Source organism: Dermacentor silvarum, chromosome 7 (assembly GCF_013339745.2).
Source record: "Dermacentor silvarum isolate Dsil-2018 chromosome 7, BIME_Dsil_1.4, whole genome shotgun sequence".
Classification (NCBI taxonomy): domain Eukaryota; kingdom Metazoa; phylum Arthropoda; class Arachnida; order Ixodida; family Ixodidae; genus Dermacentor; species Dermacentor silvarum.
The window spans coordinates 6111220-6123718 of record NC_051160.1 but is presented as its reverse complement, the minus strand read 5'-3'; the positions used below and the strand labels follow the sequence as shown (position 1 = coordinate 6123718).

At 49.3% G+C, this 12499-nt stretch overlaps 1 protein-coding gene and 1 long non-coding RNA gene across 6 annotated transcripts in view; both read right to left on the bottom strand.

Moving 5' to 3' along the window:
- LOC125946608 (uncharacterized) overlaps window positions 1-10747 on the bottom strand; it is an 18290-nt gene extending 7543 nt beyond the window's left edge. The window contains exons 1-3 of the long non-coding RNA XR_007467699.1: window positions 10652-10747; window positions 8366-10259; window positions 8138-8181 (exon numbers count right to left, since the gene is read on the bottom strand). This is a non-coding gene — a long non-coding RNA (uncharacterized LOC125946608). The remainder of the gene's footprint in view (window positions 1-8137; window positions 8182-8365; window positions 10260-10651) is intronic.
- Window positions 1-12499, bottom strand: part of LOC119457481 (serine/threonine-protein kinase MRCK alpha) — a 222498-nt gene that overhangs the window by 154698 nt on the left and 55301 nt on the right. The window lies entirely within an intron of this gene.

The window sequence follows — 12499 nt, the reverse complement described above, 5'->3', positions numbered from 1 at the left end:
AGAAAACAAAAAGAAAAGGCTGTGGTGTCAGATGAGCTAGCGTGAAAGGCCTCGTTAATATACTAGGAGGGCATTGGCAATGCCACGACGACGCTGCAACACGCTTGTTCGCGAGAACCCCACAAAACAGGCGAACGCGACCAAAACTGACGGCGAAGCACGGAGCGAGGCGAGGCCGGCAGGCCGGCGCGGCTATGCTTGCCCGCGCCGCGAGCGGTAGCGCCATATTTCCCCTGTTGCCATCGTGCGCAAGGGGTCACCGCGCGCTGCAGGAAAGCGCCGCCGTATTCACACCTCCCCTTCTAGCCACCCTAGCTCGGGAGCGCGTTGATTGCGCGCCTCGTCTGAATCGCATATCGTCGTCCGCCTTGCGCGCTTGCCTTATAGGTAGGGCTCCGTGTTTTCGGTTAAATTTTTTGACAATTCGATTTATCCAATAAACTCCGATTTTAAGGCCAATTTTACCCTGTTCCGTTCTATATCGAAAGGGCATGTTCTAAGCATCATTGATACATCGGCCGGTTTGGCCGATCTAAACTTAACCTCACGTCAACAGTATCTCGTAGGCCATACACATCGTGTTTGTCGCGCACGGAGCGAGAGACGTATGACCGCTCAACGACTGTCGCAGACCTTCATGGATACTACGCTGCTGTCGCTAAATGCGGAGACAGACAGTTGCGAGGAACCTTTTCGATGCACTCCTGTACACCAGTGAATCGTTTTGGTATAGTGTTCAAATTGTGAAACTAAATTGAAGCATGACTTACCCCGCGCGTTCGAAACCTATGCGCTGATTTTTAAGTTAGTGTTTCTTGAAACTGACGACATGAGTCAACTCATGAGTGATATTGCGAACTATCAGAGCTAATTAATAAGTAACATTGTTGAACCCCTGTCGCTTTGGAGACTTCACACTGTCCAGTGGCCAGTGTTTTCTCGCTGGTGTGCTGTCTTCTAGCGCAAACGTTGAAAGGGCATTTTCAAAGCGGAGAATTATCAATCGAAAGGAGCGTGCTTCCATCAGTGACAGCAACCTCGTAAAGTATGATTGAGGCAATTACAACAAGCTTTAAGGTTGTAATACGCGCAAACGTAGATGTTTTTGTATTCAAGTATTTGTGCTTGTGTGTATGTGTTTGTGCGTTCAAACCCTCCAGAAAACAAATACGCTTCGGGTGTTCTGATGTTTTCGTGTTCAGATAGCATTTCATCTAAGATTTTGGAGTATTGAAAATAATGCAAAAGTTTACTCCGAATTTCGGGAATTGGGGGTTTACGAGAATCAACTCCGATAAGCTCCGAATTTCCGTCAGAAAATAAACTATGAAAAACACCCTCGAATTCCAAGAAAAATAAACTCCGAAAACACGGAGCCCTACTTATAGGGCATTTCCGCTGGCCGATAGCAAGCGCTTTCGCGGCTCAGTGGTCTGGCTCCCACGCAGCCGGCGCGGGTTCGATCGCGGCGGGAAACGCGTACTTTTTTCGCATTTCCAGCGATAGCGGTTACGACGGCTAAACGTCGGCGGCGGCGGCATCATCGCGAACCGAAGCGGCTATTGCAATGAGCCCTAACAGCTTACGCTGTAAAATTCAGGCTGCGAACCTTAGCTTGGGTAGATCAAGTCGCGAGGCCAGTGCATCACAGGTATCATTTGTGCGAGAAACGGGCCAATTCGGTCCTACGAGCCACAGGAAGAAGTGCATACGACGCAACCGTTTTTTGTGCCGAAGGCTGCTGCGCGAAGCGAGCCGTACGGGAAGGCATCCGGTGCGTCGGCAGAGACCAGTGACCCACTCAACGCCTCCTGGACAAGCGGCGGCAAGTGCCGTCTCGTTGTGGGACCGGCGCACAAAAGAGCAAGACCCCCCCCGCCCCCCCCCCCGTGTATACGGAGAAGTGGACGAGGAGGAGGTAGAATGGCCGGGAGGACGCGCGCTATTTCGGTTCGAAGTTCCAGACACGAATGCAGGCGGAGGCGACGAGACCCGCGCGCGCAGCTCGGCTATACCGAATTTTCCGGCTCATAACCGGCACGCGCTCTCCGCTACCAAATCACTACTTCCGGGGGGCTATGCCCGAAGGGACTTTCGATTCGGATATACACATCATCATCAGCATTTTATTTCCGTTCCCTGCAGAAGGAAGGCAGCTCCCCGTAGTAATTGGTTGTTAGTTGAAACAAATAAATATCCGCGGATCGTATGTGCTGTGAGAATCAGCTTAAGCGAATCTCTCATTGGTGTATGTCAAGACGCTGTTCCTGCTTCGGGACCATTCGCAAGTATAGAGACCAATCGACCCACTTGGACACATTTTCACTGCGAACCGCCTCGCTAAACATAAACGTGTTGCGCTGAATCATGCCAAGCATGGCGACGATGGAACGACGGCGTGGAGATGAACGTGTTATGACAACGACGGTATGACGACACCGGAATCACTGCGGCAAAATTACCAACCACCACAACGGCGTGATAACGACTGCATGACGACCATTTGATGACGACGCAAAAGTGACAACGATGGTGTGAGGGCGACGGAGTGACGACCATGAGATGACGACGCTGGAGTAACGACAACGTGATCCCGATGCTGGAATGATCCGATGGTACGAGGGCGACGGCATGGCGACAATGAGATCACGAAGATAACAAAGGAAGACGACGGTAGAATCACCACGACAAAACAAACGATGATGATGGAACGACCTCGGGTGCCATGACGGCGACTCGGTTACGCGACGACACTATGGCATGACGACGATGGAACGATGACGACGGCTCAAAGATGGCGTGGTGTGATGCGACGATATGACAACTCAGTGACGGCGATAGAGTGAAAACGGCGGAAAGATGACATATCACAGCGAAGGAATGATCACAATGGCATGAAGGCAATGAAATGACGACGATCACCTGAGGATGCGAGCCGTTCGAATTCGCACTATATCGGGCCGGGGAATAGAATGACAGGCAGAGAAGATGACTAATGATAGAACTATTTACATGCATACAAAGAGCGACGAAATATACATCTATCCATACAGGTACGTGCATAGTTCGCTTGCACGTCCCTGTATCATCCTAATCATCATCATCAGCCTATATTATGTCCACTGCAGGACGAAGGCCTCTCTCTGTGATCTCCAATTACCCCTGTCTTGGGCTAGCTCATTCCCACTCGCGCATGCAAATCTCCTAACTTCATCCCCCCACCTAGTTTTCTGCCATCCTCGTCGCTTAATATATTAGAAGAAGCAAAAAATGGGGGTTGGGGAGGGGGGGGGGGGGCATTGCAACGCGGTACTGACTTGCATACCTGCCATCCTGCGAACATTAAACTTGGTAAAAAATCCTTCAGAAACGAGAGCAGAGGCGGGGAGGAAGGGAGGGGAGGGGGTAGCAGGCATTTATTTAAAGCTTGTCTCGAGCACACGCCTTTTGTGGGATACACGTGCACTTTATTAACGATGTTTTAGCTTTAGACAAAGCACTCAAGCAGCAGCAGCAGCAAAGTTGGAGCCGCCGGAACTGAGAAGCAACGAAATTATGTCTTTGTCATCACAGTAAGGTAAGTCTTACAACGACTTCGCTGTTAAAAATGTCGCCTGCTTCAGGAACTTGTCTATATCAACTTGGTCGAAGCAAGCAACCTTCTTTCATCCTTTCTCCATAGGAAAACTTCCAACGGGAAGTTTCGAAGACCGACGAGCTAAACATTTTCGTGGACAGTATTTTTCGTAAAACCTGCCGCAACATTCGTCAAATCGTAAAACGATCCCAAATTCGTAACATTTACACAACATTCCGGAAAGTTGGCAGGTATGCTTAACGGTATACATACAGAATGGCTTAACTGGTTTTTACTTCGCCTAGGGCGCGTCCTGCGTTGTAGCGGAAATTGGTATCCTTTCAAGAATTCGTCAAAGTAGAAAATGATTACGCCCGAACACACAAGTGCAATTAAGCCATCATTCATTTCATTCATTCATTCATTCATTCATTCATCATTCATTCATTCGGCCCCCGAATTTCTTGCCTCACACGTCACTCGCCAACGGCGTATATACCGCCCTGCATATGGGCCAGCTGAACAGAGCGAGAGGTCCCTGAGAAAAATTCACAGGGTATCCTATGTTATCCCTAGGACGACTTGAAGGCGAAAGCTCAAGTGCCGATGCATTAAAGACGGACACATGACGTACACAATCCCCTTAATTCGCTTAGTTCAGTCTACTTCGCTTAGGTATCCTTCTTAATCCACTTAGTCACCCCCTTAATTCACTTAGTCTACTTCGCTTAGTCATCCCTCTTAATTCGCTTAGTCATCCTCTTAATTAACTTACTCATTTACTTAATTCGATTAGTCTAATTGGCTCAGTCATCCTCCTAAATCGCTTAGTACTCAATCAAAATTCTATTGTCTTTAACTAGCCTGATCACTTAATTCGCTTAAGCCTACCTCTAAATTCGCTGAGTCGTCCACTTAATTTGCTTTATCCTCCATCTCAATTCGTTTTATCGTTCATCTTGCTTGCTTACGAGTGCTTACGGGGGGTATGAGCCTTTGATGGTGATAGTTGTTGCAACTTTCATGTCGTCGACGCGTTTTCGCTCAAGGACCTTGAAGGTCGACTGAACGATGAGACATATAAGGCTTTCGCCTTAATAAAGAAGATGCTTAATTGACACGACACGCTCTCAACTAAAGACCTCTACATTTATCGCTGACATTCAATACGGTTACAATAGGTCGCCGTCGGCATTCGACCGGACGTCGACAACTAAACTGATCACGGTTCCAAACCCTGTACACAGAAAGGGACGCGCGTTCAACATCAATCATTCTTCTGTAACGATATCCGCCGTTAAGGGGGTCCCACAAAAGTGCACTTGATTTGGCCGCAGTGGGGGTACATATTGGGAGGAGCTGCAGCAGCAGCAACAGAAAGAACTCGAAAGCTGGTCTGTAGCTACGGCGTACAGAGCGCAAACGACGTCGCGGGATCAAGTCCCACGGGTAGCGGCAGCCGCACGGAATAATGTGAAAACACTCGGGTGCTTCGGTTCCGTTCGTGTGATTGCCCTTAACTCCACGTCTCTCTTTTCTCGCACCCTTGCGGGGGCAACGTGTTTCGTCAATTTATAGAAATCTACATGGCATGGCATGGCAAGAACTTTATTTTGGTACAGAGAAACTAGGGCCCGAGGGCAAAATCCCCCAGGATAAGTCGGTGGCTCCGCCCACGTAGGCACCGGTAGGCCAAAGGCTTTCCCGATGTCGTGAGCTCTCCAGACGGCCAGAAGTTGATCTTGGAGGATTTCGTTGAATATGCGCCGACTCCAGTCATGCTCACTGTTGAGATTTGAAGCTCTTTGGTTGGGGCACAGCCAGAACATATGATCAAATAGACACGGAGTGTGCCCACAACTTTTACATTCCACGGGAAAATCCTGGTCAATTTTGTTACGCTGGGATAAGATTTGGTTTGAATCATTCTTAATGTGACTGCCTGAGCTCGGTTGAGCTTCTGATGGGGGGAGGAAAAAACTTCCTAGCCGTTCCTATAGTGTGAGGTGATCTCGTGAAAAGTACTAAGTGGGTCTTTGTAGGAGCCGCAGTCATCCTGGAGCAGTTCCTGATCTGATGCGCGGCATGTGAGATCTCGCACAGCAAAGTGAGCTTGCTCGTTAGGATTGCAGCCATTGGGGCTGACCGAGTGGCCCTGATGAGCCGGAAACTAGACTAGGTGTGCGATATCCAGTTGCTCATAATTATGAGTATTAAGACTGTGTAGAAGTAACTTGTGTGCTTCCATTGAGACGAAGCCGGCTTAGTAGTTCCTAATATAGCTGTACGGAAATCGGGGAAAATCGTGGAGCTTCTCCTCATTGCAAATGCCAGTGCTATGCTTGCTTCTTCAGCGGTTCGAATCGAGCTCGTTCTTAGTGACGCCGCGCTTATTAATTTTCCCTTCTCATCGACCACGGCAATAGCGTAGTGCCCGATCCATAACTAGCCCATAGCCTTGACTATGAAACGATGATAAAATCATATTCGTGTCCACCCTAACAAAATGACGTGTTTCGTCAATATATATATATTATATATATATATATATATATATATATATATATATGCGGGTGCTTAATGCACTCCCAGATTACATGTATTAGGGTAGGTAATAAGAAACCTACAAGACATCGACGAGAAGTCTATCTCTAAATATATTCAGACTGCCTTGTAGACGAGCTGTACAGTTTTGGCTATGCAATGACGTTCATAAAACGCATGAAAGTATCTCCATCCTCGCGCACGATCTCGTCAGGTGCTGCTCAAGAGGACCTCCACTGCACTCCACCCGTTTTCTCGCATACGCTGTATTTTAGGTGCGGTGCGGTCTACACGAACGAAGGAGCGAGGTGGGAGTGTGGCAGCGAGCGAAGCCTGTGTGACGTCAGGGCTGGCTGGCTGGCCGCGCTTTCTTTCTAGCGAAAACCATCACACCGCTCCGCAACCATTTCCTCCTCAGTTTTTTTTTTTTTTTTTTTTTCCTTTCTTTCAGCATGTCGTGGCGACGGCGAGGCCGAATTCCTGCGCCAACAACGGAACCGCCACGCCACGCATAACACGGCGCGGTCTTTGTTGCCCCTCTCACAGACAAACATATCAGCGGCCCCAGAGCGCGCGTTCGCGCAAGGCCCTCTAAACACACCCCGTCTCACCGAATTCTCCATGCACTGCAGCGAAGGTCGCGCCGGTTGGTTCATCGAAGGCCCCGTCCGTACAGTACAGTCCCGATCGGTCACTTCTTAGTAGTATCGCTTTCAATGAGCTGCAGCTGCATGCGGCCGCATACCCGAAGTATCGCTAGCGGGGTTATCACCTTCGGCGCTCATGGGACTAGTTGGTCTTATATTGCTGACGAGGAAAGCTTGCGCAATACAGTTGTCTTGCGTCTTGCGCTACTTTTCCTCGTCAGCAATACTGACAGGCTGCCTGTCGCTCTAGTTCAGCATTGCACTTAGCGTTATACGTCTCACAAAAATGAAAGTACACGGTGCGCCAATATGAACGGGAACACAACATTTCTGTTTGCAGCTAGCCGTTTTCTTTGCTCTTTTGTAGATCTTGAGCAGGATTTTTCAAAATAACTATAGAGTAATAGCAGTGACCCAGGCCCTGATTTACACATCTGCAGCGATCGCTATTTCAGAACAGGCCAAGTGTTCTTTCCAATTCGCAGTGCGCAATTTCCCGAATGAGGTCGACCGAGAAGAATAGTTTCGTACAAAGATTACGAGGGCAAAATTAGCGCAACACACTAGACTTTATGCACCATTGTAGGAAATAAGGATAGCTTACGTGACTGCTACTTATTCTATCGTCCTTTCTTCGTTTATATTCAGTTATGTTGCGTGGTAGACTCCCGCTGTTTCCTCGGTGAAGTTAAGCTGCGTGTTTTACGATTACAACTAGTTCATCTCGTCACGTATAATTACCGGCTCACGAATACGCCTCGACACTTTCCAGTGAACCTGCGCAGATTGAAGATGATGTAGCATGTGCAGCGGAACTTGCCGAGGGTAATTAATTTTTTCTTTTATTTTACGCTAAACAGTAATTTTTGTTTCAGCGTTTCTTGGCGTACTATAATATTCGCCCTACTGCACGCTATACGTGACACGTAATGGAGTTCGTGGGCGGCCAGGCGATGGCGAGAGCACCGGCACGGTGCTACGCAGGCGCATTACAGATAACGCGGGACTGACCAGCACTGCGACGAACGGGCTCAAGCCGCCGCAAAAGCTCGCGAAGCACACGAACAACGACGGCGGCGTGTTCTTTCTCCCATTTTCTCGCTATAGCTTTCCGCAATCTCGAAGACTGATCTCTCGCGGTAGCCCTCGGTGGGTACTGATTGTTAATCGGGCTTGATTTCCTTTTTTTCTTCTCCCAGCATTAATGGTGCACCTGCAGCGGTGTGCCAGAGACGGTAAGGTACGTGAGGTGCGGAGAGAGCAATTAGAAATGACTGAAGAGTTAGATAATGAGTATACCGTAAAGGGGTTAAGAAACTCAGCGCCCTGCATTGTGGAAAGAATGCGCTGGTAAAGTTCCAAGGCGCACAACTACGTATACACGATGATATGACTAAACACATAGGTACGCGGCTGTATAATGGTCGATAACTTGGGATACATGCCGAAAAACAAGGGAGGAGACGGGGGTGGCGGCATCAAGGCCTCTGAAGCAAGAAGACACACATAAGGAAAGCTTTCTTTTTCGCTTCGGCGCCAGCCGAGATGGCAGGTGTGGCTTTTTCTTAACAGTTGTGGTATTCAACTTACAGGATACGGCTTTCGCTTTCGGCAGTAGCACTTTTCCAACCTCCGGCTTGACTTTATTCAGGAGCGCGGACGCAGCTACAGGAGCGCGGTGCGGAAGAATCTCTCTATATTTATGACAATGCAAAGCGGCATATGCGTCGACAACGCCTCCGTTGCGATTCAAATCGTCGAATAAGCTTAGGCCGGTATAGATTCAACTTCCGTGTCACTGAAAAAAATAAAAATAGCTGAGTATAGAAGTCCAAATCAAATTTGCCCTCGCATTTCTCCTCTGATAACCAGCTCATCTGCGGTTTAATCTTTTCCCTTTTAGAATTTCGCGCGAAGCCATGACACTGATTACGTCATTCTGACGTCGAGCATTTCACAGTATCACAGAGTATACACTTAGGCCAAGATGTATTTTTCTTCTTCTTTGTCGTTCTTTTCCTTTCCTTTTGCAAGGATGTCCCAGTGGTTGTCAGTATGGGCGTTGACTTTTGAATTCAGCCCTCCCTTTCTTTCTTTCTTTCTTTCTTTCTTTCTTTCTTTCTTTTTTTTTTTTTTTGATAGGTACGCGGAATGATTAGCTATACACCCTCCAGCAGACGCTGTAAATACTCTATGACGTCACGGAATGTCAAGGTGGAAGCGTCACTAATCATTCCATCTTTTCTACCTCTTTTTTTCTTTGTGTGTGTGAAAAAGATGCTTGGGGTTCACTGCTCGGCACTCCCCTGCTGGCACGTTCCAATCTAGGACAAGGCGCGCATGCGTCGAGTGCTTTACGCGTGCAACGAGTTCACGTCTCTGTCGTCAGTCGCCTGCAGCTGCTGTTAGGTCGGCACGACCGCCTGAGCAGCAGCACTGCGTGCCGAGCTATAACGACAGAGAGAGAGAGAAAAGGATTGCACAAAAAATCCCTGCACGTGTCCCAGCCGACTCTCTGCTACGACCCTTGGGCGGCGCTACCCCCCCTCTACCGCGTGCTGAGACCCCTTGTCGAGTCGCGAAGGGTACTCTAGAACTCAAGAGGGCTTCGATGGATCCTCGCTCCTTTCTTTTCTTTCTTTTTTTCTTCTTCTTTTTGCTTGAGCAGCATGGCGAACACAGCGCACACGATGGGATGCCTCAGAGATAGAACACAGAGCGATCTCTCTCTCTCTCTCTCAAACTTTTCCTGCGATTTCGCGTTGAAGAACTATATACAGTCTTGAGGGGGAACCCAACCAAGACGGACTTGGTATTTACGATCTATTTAGGTTAAGATGCATCGATGATTAACTCAATGTTGCGCACTTCTTTCCTAACACGTCTAACTCTACAACGCTAGCTCTTCATTGATTAACCAGCGCTAACTGATTATTGAGCAACAGCCGGACGTCAGCTTGTAGCTGCTTGAAAGAGCTCAAAGGGGAAATGCAGCGCGTGGTAACTCGACGCTATACATCCTTATCAGGAACGTTCCCGACCAGACACAACGACTTGTAAACCAGGCACCGAAAGCCCCAGCCCCAGTCAATAATCTCACAGTGCTATCGCTCGCCGTATACAGCAAACTACTACGCTCTACACGCCTGTACGACTACCATTAAAAAGGCAAGGGCATGGCTGGACCTCCTCGAGAGCCAGTAATTGCGTCAGCGGGAACAAGTGTAAGTACGTGCGCAAACGAGTATAACAAACAAGGTGACGAAAAGAGGTCGCGCGACAGTAATCTCGCTTATTCCATTGTTTCGAGGCCGTGCAAAGTTCGCGACCATTGTACACAACAGTTGGCCAGTTAATACCTCCGTTGCGCTACGGTGAACCGCGCTGATCGCAACACGTTAACCGCCGGCCGTGGGAAACTGAAGAATCAAGAGAAGCCGTACTTGAGTGCCTGATCCGAGAACAAAACTTGGCGAAGAAGAAGAACAAAACTTTATTTGCACAAAAGACTTCGTTGCCCCTAAAACGGGGCAATTCGCATGGTCGGGCCCCTATTCCAAGGCACCGCTGGCCTACGCCATCCTTTCTGCCCTCCGGACCAGCCTGAGCTGGTCCCCGAGGGTCAGAGCTGGACAGCAATGCCTCCCACCTCTCTCTCGTGTTATTCTCATCTTGCTCTTCTGTGTGAGCCGTGCATTCCCATGTGATGTGATAGAGCGTCGGTGTGCTCCCACACCACAGGTATATGTCTTTGTAGGCTGTTGGGTAGTGTGTATGCAGTCTATGGAGGTATGTATTCGTTTGTAGCCTACGTAACGTCGCAGAGTCCATGGCTGAAAGGTTCTTGTGCGGTGCTGGGTAGAGTTTTTAAAAAGCCGGGTACGTGCCGTCGAGGCCGCGTCTGGCCTGAGGTAACGTGATCACAAGTACTGAATGCTGGCCGAGTTGGTATGCGGTCATTTCTTAGAACGCAAAAACATGAGACGGAAACGAAGAACTGTTCACCGCACGTAGTCAGTCAACTGTTCAGCGCCTTGTATTTACAGTAGTTGAACGAAACCAACTTTACCGATAAAAAAAAAATTGTCGCAGTTTACGCATAATACGCATTTGGTGCCGCAGCTAAACGTCGCCTCCCCTCCCTCCCTCCCTCCCTCCCGTCCCCCACGGCCTTTCGCGCGACGGAAGACGTCGTGTTTGCTCTCTGCCGTGCGTTCGCTCCCCATGAAAGCGCGCGTCCTTCGCCCGCTTTCACTCGCACATACAGCATACGGCGCGCGGCGACGATTTCATCGCAGTTGGACTCTATACGGAACCGCACGGCGACGACGACAGCAGAAATCCACTTGGAGTGTCCGTATAATTGCTATCGCAATAAAAAGTTACCGATAAAAAAAATCTAGTTCGCCGAGCAAGCGCTGTCAAAATCCATGACGGCACGGCGAGTCGCCACCGTGCTTTCGTTCTTGCGTCCCTCGTACAATCTCACGGTACGAGCTTTGTCGGTGTTGCCGAAGCGCAGCTTGTCGATGAAGCTCATCGTATTTCTCTTTTCGCACCGCAATAGCACCATCAGATATATTGCAGAAGTGCATTGTGAAGCATACGGTTTCCTACAAACATTATACTGTACAGGGAATTCTAGCACCGCGAACGGTCAGCTACTGTGGGAACGATTGGATTTGTGCGATCTTCGTCGTTGTGGCTTATTTACTGAGCTTTAGCTGCCTTTATTGGCCTAAATTTCGAAGCAATCTTGCTTATCTAAGCACACAAATCGATAGGACTCTACGCACATGCAGAATCGCTGCGAGCTGTCGCACTTATAACGAAATACTCTGTTGGAGAACAATTCAAAGCCGTTTGAAGCCACAAGAACGAAGTTTAGGCAAATCCGTGTACTATAAACCACCATTCCGATGCTGGATAAACCGCTATGCTTGCAGCTCCCAGAGACGTAGGCACCGGAGTTATTTTTGTCGGAAACTCCACGGTCTGAAAGGCAAAGTCGTCGCGCACGCCAGAATGCCACGTGCAGTCGTCATCTGTCATCGCCACACGGCTGGACAGCGCGTCTGCAGCTGCAGTCAGTGCTGCCTTGCGTGCGATACACACACAGACAGTGCGCGTCTCGTCACCGCGGGTTGTTGCGTTATGCGCGGGGACGGAAGCGACCGTCAGTCGCGGGGATGGATGCCGCAACTACACCCGCCGGCGGCGCTCGAGCTGCTGGCATGCGACGACGGCACGGCTGTGGAAACCCCGTCACGCAGTGGTTCGTCCGGCTACAGCGGCCTACAGGCGGCGACAGTGTGGGCGCACACACGAACTCAGACTCTCTTTATCTGCCAGTCCGCGATATGATTATGAGGCTGGGAGACTCCGGATTAATTTTGACCACCTGGCCTTCCAGGTGTCACTCGCACAAATGAAAGACCTTCTCCACAACCTTTCTTCGAGCTCCCTGGCGGCAGCGAAGAAAGCAGCGAGGGAGCTTATGTAACTTCCTTGGCACAGAGGACTGGCGGGGAGGGGGTCCCGCATCAATGATTTAAACAGCGTTCCCCACATTGCGAAGTGTTGTTCAGGAACTCACTGGACACACGTCTTGCCTGTCCCATTTTGACACCGTTAATGCTAACACATAAAAAAAAACAGAAAACAGAAACCTTTGCTCGAATCCCCTACTTGAATGCATGCGCTTTTCGAGTGTTTTCACCTATAAAAGTTG